The sequence below is a fragment of the Rhinolophus sinicus genome, linkage group LG02 (genome assembly GCF_036562045.2).
Source record: "Rhinolophus sinicus isolate RSC01 linkage group LG02, ASM3656204v1, whole genome shotgun sequence".
Taxonomy (NCBI): domain Eukaryota; kingdom Metazoa; phylum Chordata; class Mammalia; order Chiroptera; family Rhinolophidae; genus Rhinolophus; species Rhinolophus sinicus.
In genome coordinates, this window is record NC_133752.1 from 4935714 (window position 1) to 4954862 (window position 19149).

A 19149-nucleotide genomic window follows, 5' to 3' on the forward strand; every position below is an offset into this window, starting at 1 on the left:
ATCACTGATGGGAATGCACAACGGTGCAGCTGCTGTGGAAAAGTCTGGTGGTTCCTCAGAAGGTTAACACTGAATTGCCATGCGATGCAGCCATTCCACTCCTAGGTGTACACCCCAAAGAATTGAAACCAGGCGTTCAAACAAAAAATTGGCACGTGCATATTTACAGCAGCATTCTTCACACCAGCCAAAAGGTGGAAACAACCTAAGTGTCCATCAACAGATGAGTGGACAAACAATATGCTCTGTCCATACGCTGGAATGTCGGACGCAGAAAGGAATGAAGCACTGACACGCTACACCGTGGACGAACCCTGAACACATGACGCTCGGCGAAAGAAGTCGGACACGAAAGGCCAGCTATCGTATGATTCTATTTACATGAAATGTCCAGAATAGGCAACTCTATAAAGATAGAAAGGTTAGTAGTTTCCAGGCCCTGGAGGAAGGGAAATAGGGAGTGACCGTCTAATGGGTACAGGGTTCCCTTTGGGGGTGATGAAATGTGTTGGAACCAGAGGTGACAGTGGCACAACACTGAATCTACTGAATGCCACTGAACTATACATTTAAAGTAGTTAATTTCATGTTAGTTGAATATTCCTTAATTAAAAAAATAAAAGATGTGGTGTATCTATACAATGGAATATTAGTCATTAAAAAGAATGAAATCTTGCCGTTAGTGACAACATGGATGGACCTAGAGAATATTATGCTCAGTGAAGTAAGTTAGACAGAGAAAGACAAATACCATATGATTTCACTTATATGTGGAATCTAAAGAACAAAATAGATGACCAAACAAAACAAAACAGAAGCCAACACATAGATACAGAGAACAAGCTGATGGTTCCCAGAGGGGGGAGAGGTTGAGGGGTGGGTGAAATAGGTGAAGGGGGTTAAAAGGTACAAACTTCCAGTTACAAAATAAATAAGTCACAGGGGTGTAAAGTACAGCATTGGAAATATAGTCAATAATATTGTAATAACTTAGTATGGTGATAGATGGTAACTAGACTCATCCAGGGCATCATTTTGTAATGTATATAAATATTGAATCAGTATAATATACACCTGAAACTAATAGAATATTATATATCAATTATATGTCAATGAAATAATTAAAATAAAATATAAAAGTCAGGCAGCAGATGTAACTCCAGCTCTGAGTCCTGGCACCCCCATGTAGTTATAGGCGAGTTGGGGGTGCCTTGCGAGAGAAGGCAGGAGTTAACCTACGAGGAGAAAAGCATCTGGCTGAACCAAAGCCTCTCAATCAGGGCCCAGGTATGGTTGTCCAGGCTGTGCACTGCACAACAAGGACCACTTAGGAGACTGAAATCTAGCCTACTCCATCCCCAAGCCATGTGCCCCAGGGAAAGGATGCAGTGACCCTTTCCTACTTCTCACAGAAGTACCCTACACCCCAGCCCCACCCCACAAGCAGCCCATCAAAAAGGGCACGGGCCACCTCCAGCAGGGAGAGAACTAGCCGGTCCATGAGCAAACCACCTTGGACGTGGATCCTCCAACCCCAGTCAAGCCTTCACATGTTGCAGCCCCAGCTGATACATGAGTGCAACCACAGGAGAGATTTCAAGTGAGAAGTGTCCATCAGAGACCTTCTTCAATTCCTGACCAATGGAAACCATGAGGATAAGAAATAACTGGGTTATGCCACCACATCTTTTGTTACATAGCCACAGATAACTCATATAGACCTCGGAGACAAGTTGCTGACCTTTGGTCTCTGTATGCTCATTCCCCTGTTCTTCCATGGTATGTAGCTGCATATTAAGAATGCATCTCATCTCAACTGTGCTTTAGAAGAACCAAGGGACAGGAATTTGTTCACTCTTAGGTCGGAGATTTGCAGGAAAAGCAGGCCCTTCCTGACATGCCCTGGGTGGGGGAGGGGAGCAAGAATGCCAAAGAAAAGAGAATTCAGACAGGGACCACATGGCCGGCTGAGGCTCCCACCAGGAAATTCTCTCGGTGCTAACCTGGGAGACCTTTGTTTTTTATTAACGGAGGTAGTATTGCCTTCCTGCTATCTCTAGGCTTAAAGTCACCATGGAAACCACAGGTCTGGGTGAACTGTGTCCCGGAAAAGGTGTGTTCCCAGTGAGTAGAAACAGAGAGCCACGCGCTGGGGAGCAGCAGCAGTCGAGGAATTATCTTTGTAAAAGGGTCCAGGGAAGGGAATAGGAGAGGCCAAGAGGTAGGAGGGGGCCAGGGCTCCAGGGCCTCTCTCTGAAGCAAAGGGAAAAGAATTTGAAGAAGAAGGAATATTTTGTAACAAACAAACAAACAAGAGGAATGAAACTTACTTAGAAAAAGAAAAGGAAGAAGGTGTGGAGCAGATGACAGACAGCGCAGGGGTCCCGAAGGAAGATGAGACACCTCACGGGTCCAACACATGTGAGCCTCACCAGACACCTTCTCAGAGGCTCTCCTCTGGGCCTAAGCTACCCAAACAGTCGCCACGACCCATCACACAAGCACCGAGGACTCTACAAGGCAAAGTCATTTTCCCGCGTCTGTTTCTCATCTTCAGGCAAGGCACATGTCTAGAAATTGCTGAATACGTGGTTTTAGCAGAAAGATGGGCTCCGTCTTCAGCCCTCATTTTCCCAATTGATGTTCCCTTTTGTTTCTGCCCACTTTGTCTGTGTGTGAACACCGAGCTCTCATTGAACATCCCCAAAGAGGGATGGCTCGGAGACTCCACGGTGCGCTGAAATGTCCCGGAGGAAACGCACAATCATCGTCAGTGAGCGGAGGACAATAAGGAGGTGTCCCGTTACATAATTGAGGAGACAACGTCTTTTATACTCAGTCTGGTTCACTTTTCACACTAAATTAATCTTAATAAGCATCTGCTTTGAGTAAAGGAAGTTTTGTGATAATTCAACCGTGACCTCTGTAAAAGTCCCAATGATTTCCCTTCAGTCCCTCAGCTCCGAGGATCCTATTGAAATGGTCGTCTTTATTTCACGATCATCAGCATGTTAACATGAGCTGATTAATGCCATCAACCCACTACCCAGTGCGGACGCAGCCCAGGGCAATGACATCATTAGCTGTGGGAATGGAGCACACAGGACCACAGACTGGGCCCGTCAGCTGGGCCCACAGGTCATTTGATCCAGGCTCCTTGTTTCTGAGAATTAAAAGCAGATTCTCCCTCTGGCTTGTTTTCTGTCTCCAAGATCCAGGTAAAATTGTCCCACGAATGGCGTCACTGGGACCACGTTCCAGGGCCCACTGAGCCAAGGGGCACGTGGGAGTGTTTGTGGCAGGCCACTGGACCCTCGGCCAGGACTGAGAACCCACCCCCCCCGGGTCTCAACAACCACCATGATATCTGCCAGCCTCCCTCTGTCATTTCTGAGCTTGCCTTCCTCATGGGGTACACTTTTCCCAGGGCAGGTGCCCCTAAACAACAATCTGGACGTGTGTGTCCCTGCCGTCTCTCTCGGCTTCTGCTTTCCGATGATCTTTTAGGAAAGTTCTCTTCCCACCATAAGTAGGCTGTTTGAGAAAGTCAGTCAAGGGAGTCTGCCTTCTCCCAGCCCAATGGCTCTTTAAAAAAAAAAAAAATTATTTATATTTTTTCAGCTCCAGTTGACATTCAATATTATTTTATATTATTTTCAGGTGTCCAGCATAGTGGTTAGACATTTACATGACTTATGCAGTGATCTCCCAGATTAATCGAGTCCCCACCGGGCACTCTACAGAGTTGTTGTAACATTATTGACTAGATTCCCTATGCTGTATTGTATATCCCCATGATTATTTTGTAACTGCCAATCTGTGTTTCTGAAAGTGTGATTCGCGGACCAGCAGCTCAGCATCACCTTGGAATCTGTAAGAAATACACGTTCTCAGGCCTGTCCCCAAACCCACTGCATGAGAAAGTCTGGGGCCGGGGCCCCGCAGCTGTGCCTCCGTTTGCCCCGCAGTGGCTCTGACGTGCGGCGCTGCCAGCGGGGAGCACATGAACCAAATTACTCAGTCGGCCACAAAGTCTGTAGTTCCCATTAGGGTCACTCTTGGTGGTATACATGCTATGGGTTTTGACAAGTGTATAATGACATGTATCCACCATTATAATATCACACAGACTGGTTTCACTGCCCCAAACGTCCTCTATGCTCTGCCCCCTCATCCCTCCATGTGTGTTATTTTAAGCCATGAGTTTGTGGTAATTTGTGACAGCAGCCATAGGAAACTCGGGATCACTTGGTCCCTCTCCTACACTTCCGTCTGGAACAGAGGGAGGCAACGCAGAACAGGGCTGGAGCCGACGTGCCCCGCAGCACTGGCCTGGTGTCCCCATTGGGGGCTCCTGTGCCCCGTGCCCTCACAGGCACCCCGAGTCCCGCCCTAGCCTTTCTGTGGATTCTAAGAGCTGTGACCGTCACCCTACAGGGTACCTGTCGGCTGAAGTTGGCCAGGGTTGGGGCTTGTTGCTTGTCACCAAAGGGCCTTGCTCCTATCCTGCCAAAGTGTAGACACACAGGATGCGAGGAGGGCTGCTAGCGGCTGACACTGACTTCAGTGCTGAAAATGGTAAGAGAAAAGGATTTCCGTTTCTGGGAGAGAGTTTACATCAATGCTGCCGCAACGCTAACAACTTTCCTTGCACAGGAGCAGATTTCTAGTTGGTGGTTCAAGCTGCCGAGAAAGCATCCTGCGTCTTCCAGGTGTGGGGTGGGAACTCACCCCGAGCCATCTGAGAGCCGATTTACTTAATCCTCTCAGAAACCCTCTCAGGGGGACACGCTCATGGTCTCGTTCCCAGACGAGGGAACCGAGGCAGACAGGAGCTGGAAGACTTGCTCAAGGTCACGCAGCTCTTCTTACTCGAAGGATTGCAAAGACCACCGTGCGGTCGGAAGCACTGGTGACGTTTTCCAGCCTTGTCACTCACAGTTGAGTGTCTCTGTGTACCTGCATCCTCTCCCACAAAATGGGGGTCATGATACCCACACTGACAGGGTGGGCATGCAGATGAAACGCTGTGATGCGAGGAGGCCCCCCACCAACAAAGGGGGACCCCTCCGGATGAACAAACCAGTGCCAATGAGAAAACCACAACCCAGAGAGGACATGTGACATGCCCAATGCCAACCAGCAGGTGGGTGACAAGGTCAGAAGAGGCATGTTCAGCCCAATCCGCAATGTTCAGCTACTTTCTCAGCAACTTGAATCACCAGTTAGAGATCTACTCCGCTTTGTGGCAGTATTGTTTCAAACTTTATCCTAGAAACTAGAATATTTTTTTTCTTAACATTTTTAAGGAATATTTCTCTTTCATTCATTATTTTACATTATATATATGTTATGAAGACCTGAGTGAATTTGGCCTTCCTTTCATTTGAGATTTGGGCTGGAAAACTGTAGTGCTAGATGCAGAACACCAGTCCAATTCCTTTAAGTTTTCTGCGTGCGTGTGTGCGCGTGAACACACACACACACACTCACACACTCACACCAATATCACAAAATGAGGCTGGGGTTGGGGGTAGGAAACTCAGGCGGCCTCCCCAGTCTGACCCTGTCTCAGCCCCACTACCTACGCAGCCCTTTCCGAACACTGAGAGCCCACTGCACACACATGGCTTAGATTTCTCTTCCCCGGCCTGGCGCAGAGATTTAAGCACAAATATCCTGTCAGAGGAAATGAGTTGGTGCCGACTCCTGACACAGAGATTTGCTCCCTTTTCTCTGATTTTAGCCAAGAGTAAAGGATGGGAAGAGGTCCACTTGGGGTGGGGGGTGGGTAGGGGAGAGAACACTATGTTTGGGGGCTGGAGACCTGGGTTTTAGCCACCACCTTGCTGTGTGATTGTCGGCAAACCATCTACCCTCTCTGGGCCTCAGTTTTTACATGAAGGAAGGGGAAAACTATATATTGCACTGAAAAGAGATTCCAGTTAGAGCCTCCATGTTTACTAGGGTCCATAATACTCATTGAGCAGCTAATGTGAGACACAGAAGCCACAGATCTGAGAAGATGCATCCTCTGATGAGGCACTCATTGTTAGGGTCAGGGACGTACCAGGGGCTGTTTCATCTTTTGCCTCATTTCTATCACTAACCATAATCTTGGATAGCCCTGATGTTACAGGCTGAAGTGTGTCCCCCCAAATGCATATGTTGAAGTCCTAATTCCCAGAACCTCAGAATGTGACTGTATTTGGAGACAGGGTCTTTAAGGAGATAACTAAGGTTAAATAAGGTGATAAGGGTAGGGCCCTAATCCGGTAGGACTCATATTCTTATAAGAAGAGAAAGAGCCACCAGAGGCCTCACTCACTCACTCTCTGCACATAGAGGAAAGGCCATGTGAGGGCACAGCAAGAAGGCGGCCATCTGCAAGCCAGGAAGAGAGTCCTCACCAGAACCCAACCATGATGGTACGTTGAACTTGGATTTCCAGCTTCCAGCACTGTGAGAAATAATTGTCTGTTGTTTAATCCTCCCAGTCTGGGGTATTTTGTTATGGGGGCCCAAGCTGACTCAGACACCTATCCCTCTTTTGCTGTCTCAGTTTCTCAGATTAGATCAGAGCATCTTTGCCATTTTTGTCTCCAGGACTCTTTATGAATCTGTGGAAAGCAGATACGCTAGTACAGAAGGCAAGACTTGAGGAAAAAGAAGAATGAAGGCACACATTTCCCATATTGGAAAAGGGACACTATTACAAATTCTGTGAATTTTTACAGATAATAAAAAGACATTAAGAACAACTTTATGCCAATACGTTTGGAAACATTGCATGGACAGATTGCAAACTAAAACTTCATACTGCTACATGGAAAGATGTAGAAAGTATGAATTCCCTATATCTATTAAAGAAATTGAGTCTATAAATAAAACATTTTCACAAAGAAACCTCCAGTCCCAAATTACTGCAACAGTTAATCTCACTAACTGTTAAGGTAGAAATAATATCTGCCCTAGCAAATGCTTTCAGGGAATGGAAAATAAGGGAATACTTCCAATGAATGAGGCCTGCCTAATACTAATTCCAAAATCTGACAAGGATATTATAAGAAACTACGGGCCAATGTCTCTCATGAACATAGATGTGAAAATCCTGAACAAAATTATAGACAATCAAATCCAATGCTTTGCAGTATGAAAAAGATGGCACAGCATAAGTGAGTTGGGTTCATTCCAGGAATTCAACATGGCTTTACCATTCAGTAATCGATCAATAGCTCACTATGTTAAAAAGATAATGGTGAAAGTTATGCAATCATTTCAATAGAGAGCAAGTATTTGGTAAAATTCAGCACCTACTCATAAGAAGCTTTAGCAGACTAGGAAGAAAAGGAACCTTCCTTAATTTGATGAACCGTATCTTTAAAAGCAAACAAGATTGTTTCCCAGAGAAATGAAGACTTATTTTCACGCAGGGACTTGTACACAAACATTCATAGCAGGTTATGCATCAGAGCCCCAAACTGGAAACACCCAAATATCCTCCAATGGGTAAATGGTTAAACAAACAGTGGAACCTCTATACCACGTGTAGTTCCCTGTGGCTGCCGTAACAAATTGCCACAAACTGGTGGCTGAAGACAACAGAAGTTTATTGTCCCACAGTTCTGGAGGTCAGAAGTTCAAAATCAAGGTGTTGGCAGGGCCACGCTCCCTCCGAAACCTCCAGGGGAGAATCCATCCTTGCCTCTTTCCCTTTCTGGAGCCCCAGGGATTCTTTGGCTTGTGGCAGCATCACTGCAATCTCTGCCTCTGTCCTCACATGGATGTCTTCCCTCTGTGTCTGTGTCTTCACATGGCATTCTCCTCTCTGTGTTTGTTTTCTCTTCTTAGAAGGACACCAGCCATAGTGGGTTAGGGCCTTCCTAACAACCTCATCTTAATCACATCTGCAAAGACTCTAGGGATTTCCACATAAGGTCACGTTCACAGGTACCAGGGCTTAGGACTTCAAAAGACCTTCTGGGGCAGGAGGCACACAATTCAACCCACCACCCTGGAATACTACTCAGCAATAAATAAAAATTAACTACTGGTTCATGCAACAACTTGGACAAACCACAAGGAAATTGTGCTGAGTGAAAAACGCCAATTTTAAAAGGATAATACTATATCACCCCACTAAGGTAACATTAGCAAAATAACAGAGAGAGAGAGAGAGAGAGAGAGAGAGAACAGAGGAGCAGTTTCCAGGGTTTAAGGATGAGGGGAAAGAAGTGGGTGAGGCTATAAAGGGGTGACCTGTGGTGAGGGTACAGCTGAATCTCTTGGTTGTGATGGTGGTTATGCCGACTACACATGTAACAAAATTGCAAAGAACTACACACACACTCACACTATTGCATGTGTAACTGGTAGAACCTGAATAAGTCCTATGGGTTGTCCCGATGTCAATTTCTTGGTTTTGACACTGTAGTCGTGTAAAAAGTTAACACTGAGCGAGCCTGGGGGAGCGGTGCATTGGTTTTCCTTGTATATTTCTTTGAAGCCTCCTATGAATCCACAGTTATTTCAACATATAAAGATTTTGAAAAACTAACAAACATCATGTTTAATGGTGAAATACTAAAAGTTTTTCCTCTGAGATCAGAAAGCAGACCAAGAGGTCTGTCATCTCAACATCTGGCCAACATTGTACTAGAAGTTGTAGCAAGAAAAACAAAAGAGATATAAGGATTGGAAAGTATGAAATAAATCTGTCATGATTCTCAATGGACATCACTGTATATATAGAAAAATGCAAAAGAATCTAAACGGTTAGAGATTTTCAGAGAATGTAGTGTAGTTAATGCAATCAAGGTCAATAGAGCAATATCAATTGTATGTATATACAACAAACCATTACAAAGTGGAAAATTTTAAAGGATGCTATTTACATTAGCATCAAAATATCAAATACTTAGGAATAAATCTAATGAAAGCTGTGTAGGATTTTTACATAGAAAACCTCACAACACTATTGAGAGAAATTCCGAAGGCCTAAATGAATATAAGAATTTACCATGTTTTTTGAATTGGAATACCAATATTGTAAAGATGGCATTTTTCTCTGAATAGATCTATAGATTCAATTTAATCACAGATAAAATCCCAGGGGGGTTTGTTGTGGAAATTGACAAGTTCTAAGAACTATGTGGAACTACAATCAGCCATTAACAGTGAAGATAATCTTCAAAAATAAGTACAAAACTGGGTGATTTGCACTACCAGATAGCAACACTTTTTATAAAACTACTATAATTAAAACATTTTGATAATTATGTGAAGATAAACAAATATAACAATCAAACAGAACATAGTCCAGAAATCGACCCACATATATTGAGGCCAATATAATGCAGTTGGCACACAAAAAAATAAGTATTTTCAATAATGGTATTGACCCATTGAAAAGCCATAGGAAAATAAATTAACTTTGATCCCTACCTCATGTCATATGCAAAAATTCATTCCAGATGAGTCATAGACCAATATGGGAAAACCAAAACAAAAAAGATTTAGACAATAAAAAAGAAAAGGATTTTCATAAACTTGGGATAGGTAATGATCTAGCAATAGTACACAGAAAACACTACCATAAAGGAAAAGATTGATAAATTGAACTTCATTGAAAACTTATATAAATCAAAAGATACCATTATGAGACTACAAGGCAAGTCACAAAATGGTAATATATATATTACCATTATTGGTAATATGTATATTACCATTACAGGATATATATATATATATATATATATATATATATATATATATATCCTGTAAAATATTCATCTTCAAAATATATAAAGAATTCTTATAAATCATTAAGGAAAAGACAGCTAACTCTATTTCTTTTAAGTGGGGTAAAACCTTAAACAGACATTTAAGAAGGCATCCAAATGGCCATTAGACATATGAATAACTGCTTAATGTCATAAATCATTAAGGAAATGGAATTAATACATGAGTTAACACAATACACCCACCAGAATGGCTAAAACGTAAAAAGTGACAATACCAAGTGTTAGCGAGGATGTGGAGAAATTGAAATTCTCTTATACAACCGGTGGCAGCATAAATTGGTAAAAAATGTTGGGAAACTGGCAGAATCTACAAATGCACACCCTAAAATCCAGCTATTCCACTCTTAGGTACCTACCCAATAGAAATGTGTACATAAGTGCATCAGTTGATACTCTCAGGAATATTATAGCAGCTTTAACCACAATAGCCCCAAGCTAGAAACAAACCACACATCCTTCCATTGGAGAAGAGAAAAACAAGTGGTGGTCTGTCCGTGCAATGGACGACAACATGGCAAGAAGAAAGAACCAACTATCCACAGCTATACACAGCCACGTGGCTGAGTCTCACAGGCATGATGGTGAGTGAAGGAAGCCAGATGCAAAAGAAAACCCACTGTAGGTTTTCCTTTGTATACAATTCAAAAACAAGCAAAAGCAATCTGTGGCAATAGAAGCCCAAACAACAGTTCCCTTGTAGTTGGGGATAATAATTGGGAGCAGCCCTGAGGGAGATTCCAGGCATACGTACGTGGTGCTCTGGGTCTTGATCTGAGTGGTGTTTCCCAGGAGTAGTCATCATTTTGTAAAACTTCTTAGAACCATGCACTTAAAGTTTGTGATAATTTTTGGATATATGTTTTATTTCCATAAAAAGCTTGCCAAAGGAAGCTAAGAAAATCACATACAACTGCACATGAACCTACGGTAACCATTGATGCCAGTCGGCCATGGTCTGATGTCCTCACTGGATCACGGACCAGCCGGATGACCTCAAGCAGGTCCACTCCTGAAAGCCTGTGTCCCCATCCCCTAAATGGGGACAGTCATAGTGCCTACGCCCGAGGGCTGAGGTAAGGATGGAGTCATTGAGTGTAGTGTCCCTGACAACATAAATCCTCAACAAATGTCACCTGAGGGAAAATAACCATCATGACAAATCAGAAGAGTGGACCTTAAAAAGATGAAGTGATTTCCCCCAGGTCGCCCCCAAAGGAACCAGGATTCCAGTCCCCGAAGCTGGGCTCTATCTGGTCAGAGGGGAGAGGATCAAAAGTGGGAAATCTGGGGGTGGATACACTGTTTTTCTCCCCCTGACATTGTGTATGTGTGTGTTGGGGGAGGGGAGAATTAGAACAGGGAGGAGGTGTATCAGGAGACAAAGGGGGAAGGGTCAGAGAGCAGGCACCAAGAAAGAAGCTAAGAAAATCAAAGGACCACTGGGAAACAATAGTTTAGGGGGCTATTGTGCTGAGCCCAGATCTCTGGCTAGGACTGAATAGATTCCCCAGCCACGTCCTCTTCTCCCATCAGGGTGCATGCAGAGGTCAGCTGGGTTCAAGGATGTGACAGCTGCTCTGGATGGCGAAAAGCATTGCACAAATGTTTGTTGTTGATGATGACGACGATGATGCTTTTTATAACCGTTGGTTGAAAGGCCCCCTCGGAATCATTTCATATTCTGTACTGCCCGAGCTGGCCCAAATCTGGGCAATTCTTTATTATTTGTCATTCTCCACATGCCTGCTGCCAGAGCTCAAGGTCTGGCCCTTCAGAGCCAGAAATGACCTCAGAAGTTCTCTAGGTCCTTGCCGCTCAGTTGCTCCAAAGACTGGCAGAAGCAATGGCATTACCTGGGAGCTTGTTAGAAATGCATTCTCTCTGGCCCCGCCCCAAACCTCCAGAATCAGACTTCGTTTGAACAGGACCCTTAGATGATGTGCTTTGCTCTAGTCCAGCTTTCTGGTTTACTGCCATCGAAACAAAGGTACAGAGAGGGTGAAGGACGGCTCTGAGCGCAAAGCATGTTTGCACCAGAGCTGGAACCAGAACCAGGCTCCAAGGGCTCTCAGACAGTTGCCTTTACCCAGAAGCCTGAGGAGGATTGGGGCTGAGCTTCCCAAGTAAGGAGCAGAGTTCTGTCTTCTCTCCTGAAAGCTGTGTCCAATCAGTAGATTGAAAGGGCGGTCAAGTTAGAAATCTCCTGGTCCATCTTCATTTCCCAGAAGGGGCCGAGACCTCCTTAGGGACATACAGCGTTAGTAGTAGCATTGGGACTCCCCACACCTTTTCTGGTACACTTTCTATCTTACATCCCTCTCCCCTTCCATGTGAAAGTTATAATTCAACCCATATTAACAGTCTCCACTTTCTATTGTGGGTAGGCTGGTGATTGGGACATGGTTACAGTTAGACACCAGTCTGGGGAAACTCACAGCTTTATAAGGGCTGAACCAAGGAGGTTCTGCTTACCTGAAATTTACACACACACACTGCAAGGACAAGAGGTGACCTCGGCAACGCACCCCTAGCCCCCGCCCTTGCCCCCAATCCCGCAGGCCGCAGAGAGGGGGCGGGGCCTGTAATGGGCGGGGCGCGGGTGGGCAAGACCATTCCAGAGTTTGGGTGCCCTAGGCGGAGTGCCTGGGACTCACAAGCTACTAGGACGGCTTTCCAACAAAAATGTTGGAGACGTGGAAAACCAATTTTTGGCTCCACCATGAGAAAAGCAAACTACAAAGTCAAAATTAATAAATGTTTAATTAAATGTCTACAAAAGGTAGCACCGTGTCAACATCATTAAATTGCTAAATTAATTATTCCTAAAAATTTCATTACATGTGAAAACGATTTAGATTTTCTCATTTTGCAAGAATTTCCCTGTTTGCCCAATCAGTCCTAAGAAATCGCAGTCATTGTAAATTAGGGTCTTGTAGCCAAGTAAAAGCAAAATTAAAATTATAAAAAAATCCTTTAAAATGTTGCAATAAGAAGGCTATATGTAATGTGTGTGGTGTTGCTCTTCTTAGGGGTTTGCTGGGATGAGGGCTGGGCCCTCCAAAACCGAGGTACCTAAGGGTCTGCCACTTACCAAAACTTGGTACCTTAACTAGCTCAGGACTGGTGTCAGACTAGCCTGCCAGGAATCCTTGGGCAAGTCACTTTGAGCGTTGGTTTCTTCCCCTTCTGAAATATGAAGGGGAGTGCCCCTAACCGTGGGAGCTTGTGAGACGCCAAAGGCCTCCCTTGCCAGGCTTGCCAGGCAGGTGAGAGCAGAAAGTACCAGCTGGGCAGTACCTCAGTCGCTGGGGACGCAAAATTTAAGAGGCGCACAAAAACTTGGTATCCAAGGTAAATAACAGTTGAATGTAATATATTTTAATAAGCAAAATAGAGGTGGGGGATGCCAGGTAAGCAAAATGCCGAATATAAAAAAGCCTGATGTGTCGGGAACTCGGGGCCAGCCAGCGTGCCTGCATCACTTGTGGTGCTTCAGACCGAGGCTCGGTTCCTTCGCCTGTACCACGGGGCCGGCCTACCCATCCCGGCCGCCTCGGAGAGTTACGGGAGACGGACACGGGTTAAACGAGAGACGCTAAAGGGTTTAGACGAGGGCCCAGCAGTTAGTGCTGTAAGGCGTTCCTGTGGCGGCGTAAAGAACGGATTGCCCTCAGCGAGCGCGTCACCCGTAGTAGGCGAAATCCGAGGTCACGCTGTCACAAGCAAAATGTCCTTCGGGCCGGGGCTGTGCAAAGGCGCGTTCTTGTTGAGGCTGGAGTGGCTTGCGCTGCAGTTCCCGCCTCGGGAAAGCCGGGCTCCGGAGGCAGCGGTCGGGGCGCCGGGGAGCTGGACCCCGGCGTGCGGGACCCCGCGGCGCGCCCGTCTCCGCCTCTGGCCCGCTCCTCCCGGCTCCGCGAGGCGGCCCAGCGCCCTTTGTCTGCCCAGCGGCGTCTGGGGGCAGCGCTGACACTTGATCCCCGTGGCCCAGCAAGCCCCTCATTAGGCCCCGCCGCACTTCAAAGTGTGAGCTGCCCGCCAGCTCCGCAGGCGATCCCCGCGGGGCTGCGCCCGCGGAGCGGCGGGGCCAGAAGGTCCAAGAGGGCGCAGTGGCCGTCCCTGCCCCGCCGCGCCGGGGACACGGAGGGGGCGCGGGCGTCGGGTCTTGTGGTTAATATCGGCTCCTCTGGTGTGAGGTGGGGGGACGCCTTCCCCAAAGGGGGCCAATAATGAGACGCTTTTTGTTCATTTCAGCCTCAAACCGAATGCGTAATTATCTTCAATTTATTCTTTTCGGAAGTAAAATTTGCCCCTTTGGCTATTTCTGAGACCAAAGGAATCCTGAGGCCGACCAGGAGAAAAAGGTGCATGGTGGGAGTAAATCACTGCACACGTTTGTCTGGATTGCAGGGGTCTCACAGGGACAGCTGGGGTGTGTGTGTGTGGGGGGGGGGCAGGGTTCTGGGGCCTGTGGGAGGTGGTCATTTTCAAATGGAGACATGGTGGGGTCCAAGCCAGCACTCATCCACTTCTCCTTTCCAATCCCTTCCTCCCCCACCCCTTTTCCCCACTCACCTTACCCAGGCTCCTTTGTCTTTTACATCAACCCATGGCTCTTCCCCCCATTTTCTACCTAATGAACTCCTAGCCTCCCCTATAAGGCCCTCTGGGCTCACCCAGGAGTCTTCGCCCACCTTCAGCCCTTTTTGGTTTCTTTAGCACAGGAGCCCTGGAGCCAGAGGTGGTTGCTTGGAGCCTTGACTGGGCCGCACCTGGCCCCTGAGCCAGGCAGGAGGGAGGAGAGGCGTTGGGTAGACAATGTGTAGCACCAGGTTTCCCAGATGCTGACTCTGAGACTAGAGTTAGCGGGCAAGGGATTCATGAAGGAAGAGCACCCAGGAGGAAGCAGACGGGGAGGTGGGGGTGGACACCACTGGAGAGGAGGGCACACAGGACCACAGGTAGGTGAGGCCCACTCAGCCTGACCCAGAGTCAATTACACCTCTGAGCTTGTCCTGCCTGAAGGCTGGGAAGGTGACTCTCCTAGTATCCTACCTGTCAGTCTTTGGCTTGGGGGGGCTTGGGGGGGAGCAGGGGGACAAGTGGGGAAGGCTGAGAGAGACACATCTTCAGGAACTGTTTGTTACTCTCTGCCAGTGTAGGGGCGACTCCAGCAGCCCAGGATAGTGCCCTGAAGAAGGCTGCTGGTGTGGGGCTTTAACAGCACAATACACACAAGTTTGGGGTGAGGGGCGGGTGTGGAGTAAAGGGCATCTGAGGAGTGTGGGGGTCTCTGGGCAGAGCGTGGACACATCCGCGCAGTAGCTCCCAGTGCCCCAGAAAACACTGTTGCTCTTTTATTTAAGTCTCTGCATCTCCCTGCCAACAGCCAGCCCCTGAGGACCAGGGCCGTGCCTTAAGTATCACAGTATCCACAGCACCCACACACAGCGCTCTGTGGGGCTCAGCACAAAGGGCACTGCATGGAGTCCCAGCGCCCCCTCTCACTGGCTGTGTGCCCATGGCAGCGCCCCTCAGAGCCTCCGCTTCCTCACCCATCTATCCACTCGCAGTACTTACTGAGCACCCCCAACACGCCAGCCTTTTATTTCTGGGCACAAGTGAGACAGTGAATGAAACAAAGACCCTTGCCCTTGTGAGCCTGAATTCTAGTGAAAGAAGAAAAAAAAGTAAGAATAGGTAAAGTACACAGTATGTCGAAAAACAATACACTGAGGAGGGCTATTAGAAAAAAAGAAGAAAAAAGAAACAGAAAATAATGCGTGCTGGCAGAGATGTGGAATAGCTAGAACCCTGGTGCACTGCCGGCAGGAAACAGAATTATTACACGACCCAGTGATTTCACTTCTGGGTATATCCCTAAAAGAATTCAAAGTGGGGACCCCAGCTGATATTTTCACACCCCTTGGGGCATTATTCACAATAGCCAAATGTAAACCATTTGAGGACAGTAACACCCCTCGCTGGTTACGGTAGTATATGGAGGATTTTGTGTCAGGGATTGCGTTCCGTGTTAGTTACTAGCTTTCCTAACTGACACACTAGCGACAGACACTTACCTGAAGCCTGGAACTGTGTTAAGCATTTTACAATGACATGTCATTTAATCTTTGTAATAATGCTACGAGAAAGTGATATTATTATCACATTAGATTGCTTTTCCCGAGGCTGGATCAGCTAAAGCTCTACTACCCCATTTCTACCCAGATTCCCGAGGCACAAACCCTGGTCCCTGTGGACTCATCCCAACACAGTAAGTGGGAGTTTTCTTCTAACGGGGGATGGTCTGGGCAAGAAATTGCCGTGAGAAACAGATTTGAGCCAAAGTCTGCCACCCCGTTCCAATACCAAAGGAGAAAGTTGTGAGTTGAGGCTGGAGACAGGCTCTGGGGTCCCCACGGCACTGAGGCTCGCAGTGCAGTTTCCTGGGGGATAATGGGATGAGCAGAGTGTGTGCTGAAGACCCTCTGAACATTTCTAGGTCCTGGGGGTTAGCCAGCCTCCTGCTCCAGAAGCTCCACCACAGGAGAGGATGGGTGGTGCGTTGAAAGGTCTCTTTGTCACAGTTAGCTGAATAATACAATTGAAAACAAACTTCCATTTAGTCCTGATATTACTGTCTGCTCTTTCACCAATCAGGTTCTCATTTGGATTAACAAGCAAACACCCTGGGATCCTTAAGAAGAGGGTGAATACTGCAGCCATTCACTCCTCAGTGTGGATTACTTTGCTTCCATTTTCTTTGTAATGCTGAGGCCAAAAGTTCTCAGAGAACAAGCGTTTTATGAGGGGATGCTGAATAAATGTTGCAGAATGAATAAATTTGTGTATGAATGAGCTGCATTCATGCAGGAGTGTTCAGAAAGCTATGGGTGGGCTCCTCAAAGCTGTACCAGGTGTGTACACGCAAACACACACACACACACTCACTAACTTTGCAGAGCTTTGGAGCTCTTCTTGGGTAACAGAAACAAGATTCAAAAGTTCGAGAAGCTAAAACAAGGGGACTAATGTAATAAGACTGTTTTACAAGGGCAGGTGTTGGACTCTGAACATTTGTCCCAAACTGCCCCACACAGGGAGGTGATGGGGGAGGTGAGGCTTAACAACAGAAAAGGGAAGGAGGGTCCCGGCGGCCGCCAGCTCCGGTGAGTCCTGAGTAGGACCCGGCTGCCAAAAACATTAATGAGCTTCTGAGTCGCTTTAATACAACACAGTTTTCAGAACTGGAGACCCGAGAGGCACATGAGTCAGACCACACCTGAAGTCTGGGGCTCATTTCTGGGGAGAAACATGGGCAAACGGTGACCCAACAAAAAGCCACGTCACAGCAGAGGGAACAGAGGGAAAACAGGGCAGAAGAGGTGGCCTCAAAGAAGCAAGGAGGCTGGGAGCAGCTGGAAAGCAGGGGTCACCTCAGTTTTCCCAGTTCCTGGTACAGAACCAGGAACACATTCCAGGCTTTGTAAGTATTTGCTGGATGAACAAATTAAAGTGTTCCCAAGTAGTAAAAGCTTCACATAAAGGAGAGAGTTCCCCATTCATGGGGGTATTTGAGTACAAAATAACCCCTTGCTGAAGTTTTTCTAGGAGGGATGCAAACATCCAATGAGGGTTTGGGAATAGATGCTAATTTCTAAGTCCTGAGAATCCTATTCCATGAGCCTAGAAATTAATGCCCTCACCATGTCTCCTCTCAGACATTTATTTCTTTTTCATTAGTACTTTCCAAAGAGAAGGGAAAGAGGGAAGACAGAGGAGGAAGGGAGGAAAGAAGAAAGGAAGAGTGGCCATTGCAAGAGCCGTTGGTCCCCTGAAGCTGTTTTCCCTCTCCCCATGCCTCAGGAGGAGAACCACCGCCTCTGCATGTCACTTCATTAGTGTTTACTGTGACGCATGTTTGCTGTCTCTGTGTGTGGCAGCTTCTCTCCCCTGAGGCCTGAGCCATTTGTCTTGTAACTTTTTGTTCCTAACACTTACATAGTACTGGTCGAACAGTACCTGTTAGTAAACATTTGTCTAATGAATGAATAAATGCATGAATGAATAAATGAGTGAATGAGTCTTGTACTTTATACTTTGTTAGGGATGGGTTTTCTACTCTGGTGTGTTTTTCATACAACATTCTTAGATAGAGTTTGTGTACATTATTTCTTTGGAGGAAAAAGGAAGACAGACAGCGGGGTGGGGTAGAGGGAGACATCCTGGAGAAGTAGAAACGACTCTTTGTGGGTTTCAGAAATGTCTGGGGTATTATGCCTGAAGCTGAAACATCAGGTCATATTTACTTTTTCTTTTTTGTAAATAGTTATGTTTCCTAAAATCAAACAACAAACAGCAAAACCTCTTGTTATGTTTTTATAATGAAATCATGTGAGCATGTATCTCTGGGATTTGGGTTTTGATACTCTTCCTTGCTTGGTCTCCAAAGTTTAGAAAAATTGTATACTATCTGGTACCTTGGGTAAGGGTTTTTAATGAGCTAAGGCCCATAAATACGTGAAGAAATTTCAGTGAGGACAGACAGGGCTATCCTCTTCCCTATCATAGTTCCTGCAGTTAGAGCAGTGCCTGACACATAGTAGGTGCTCAGTAAGTACTTCAAGAGTGAATACAATAGTTTCTGCCTGCCAGATAGGACATAGTGGGCACATTAGTAACAGGGCTGTTCGTCTACCCTCACCCTAATGGGTAAGTGTGACTGGTCATAAAGACTAATAAGATGAAGAAACTAGTCAACGGTGGTAAAGGAACAGGTCAGGATTCAACGCCAGCAGCGCCTGACTCCAAGCCCAGCGAAACCTCTTTGTCACAGGCTACTCAGGGGACGGTGTGAAGCTCACCTTGGGCATTACCTGCTACCTGCCTGACCCATTCTTCCCCTGGTTGTTCTTGGGTCCAGATCTCTGGCTCCTTGTTTCAAATGCTTTTGAAAACAAGCTAGAATATAAATATTAAAAGGATGGATTGATAGAAAGTTAGCTAAATGATAAGATGGATGACGGACAGTCAAATCGATGGGTAGATAGCTAGTTGCATACAAACACAGGCTCCTCCTCTGACCTGTACCTGGGTCAGCCTGACAATTTCAGTCGGCAACACAGCCTAACAACACAGATCGACCTCTAACACTTGCCTGCTGACTCCGCCCCTGCTGCTTGCCCCACCCAGGATGACAAACACCCCAAGTGGAGCCTCCTTTTACACTGCAGTTTTTGTCCAGACCTTATTAATTCAGGAAGATGATACCTCAGCCAGTGGAAGGATATTGAATGCGTGCTCACACTCCTTAATTACAGGTTTCCTTTTGCTGCCTGTTCCCTTAATA

The 19149-nt window shown here is 46.3% G+C and overlaps 1 long non-coding RNA gene across 1 annotated transcript; it reads left to right on the forward strand.

Moving 5' to 3' along the window:
* Nucleotides 1-13388: 13388 nt before the first annotated feature.
* On the forward strand, nt 13389-17778 carry LOC141569152 (uncharacterized). Its single transcript, XR_012492576.1, has 4 exons — nt 13389-13826; nt 14055-14164; nt 15989-16074; nt 16461-17778. It is a non-coding gene; the product is annotated as an uncharacterized LOC141569152 (long non-coding RNA).
* The last annotated feature ends 1371 nt before the right edge of the window (nt 17779-19149 follow it).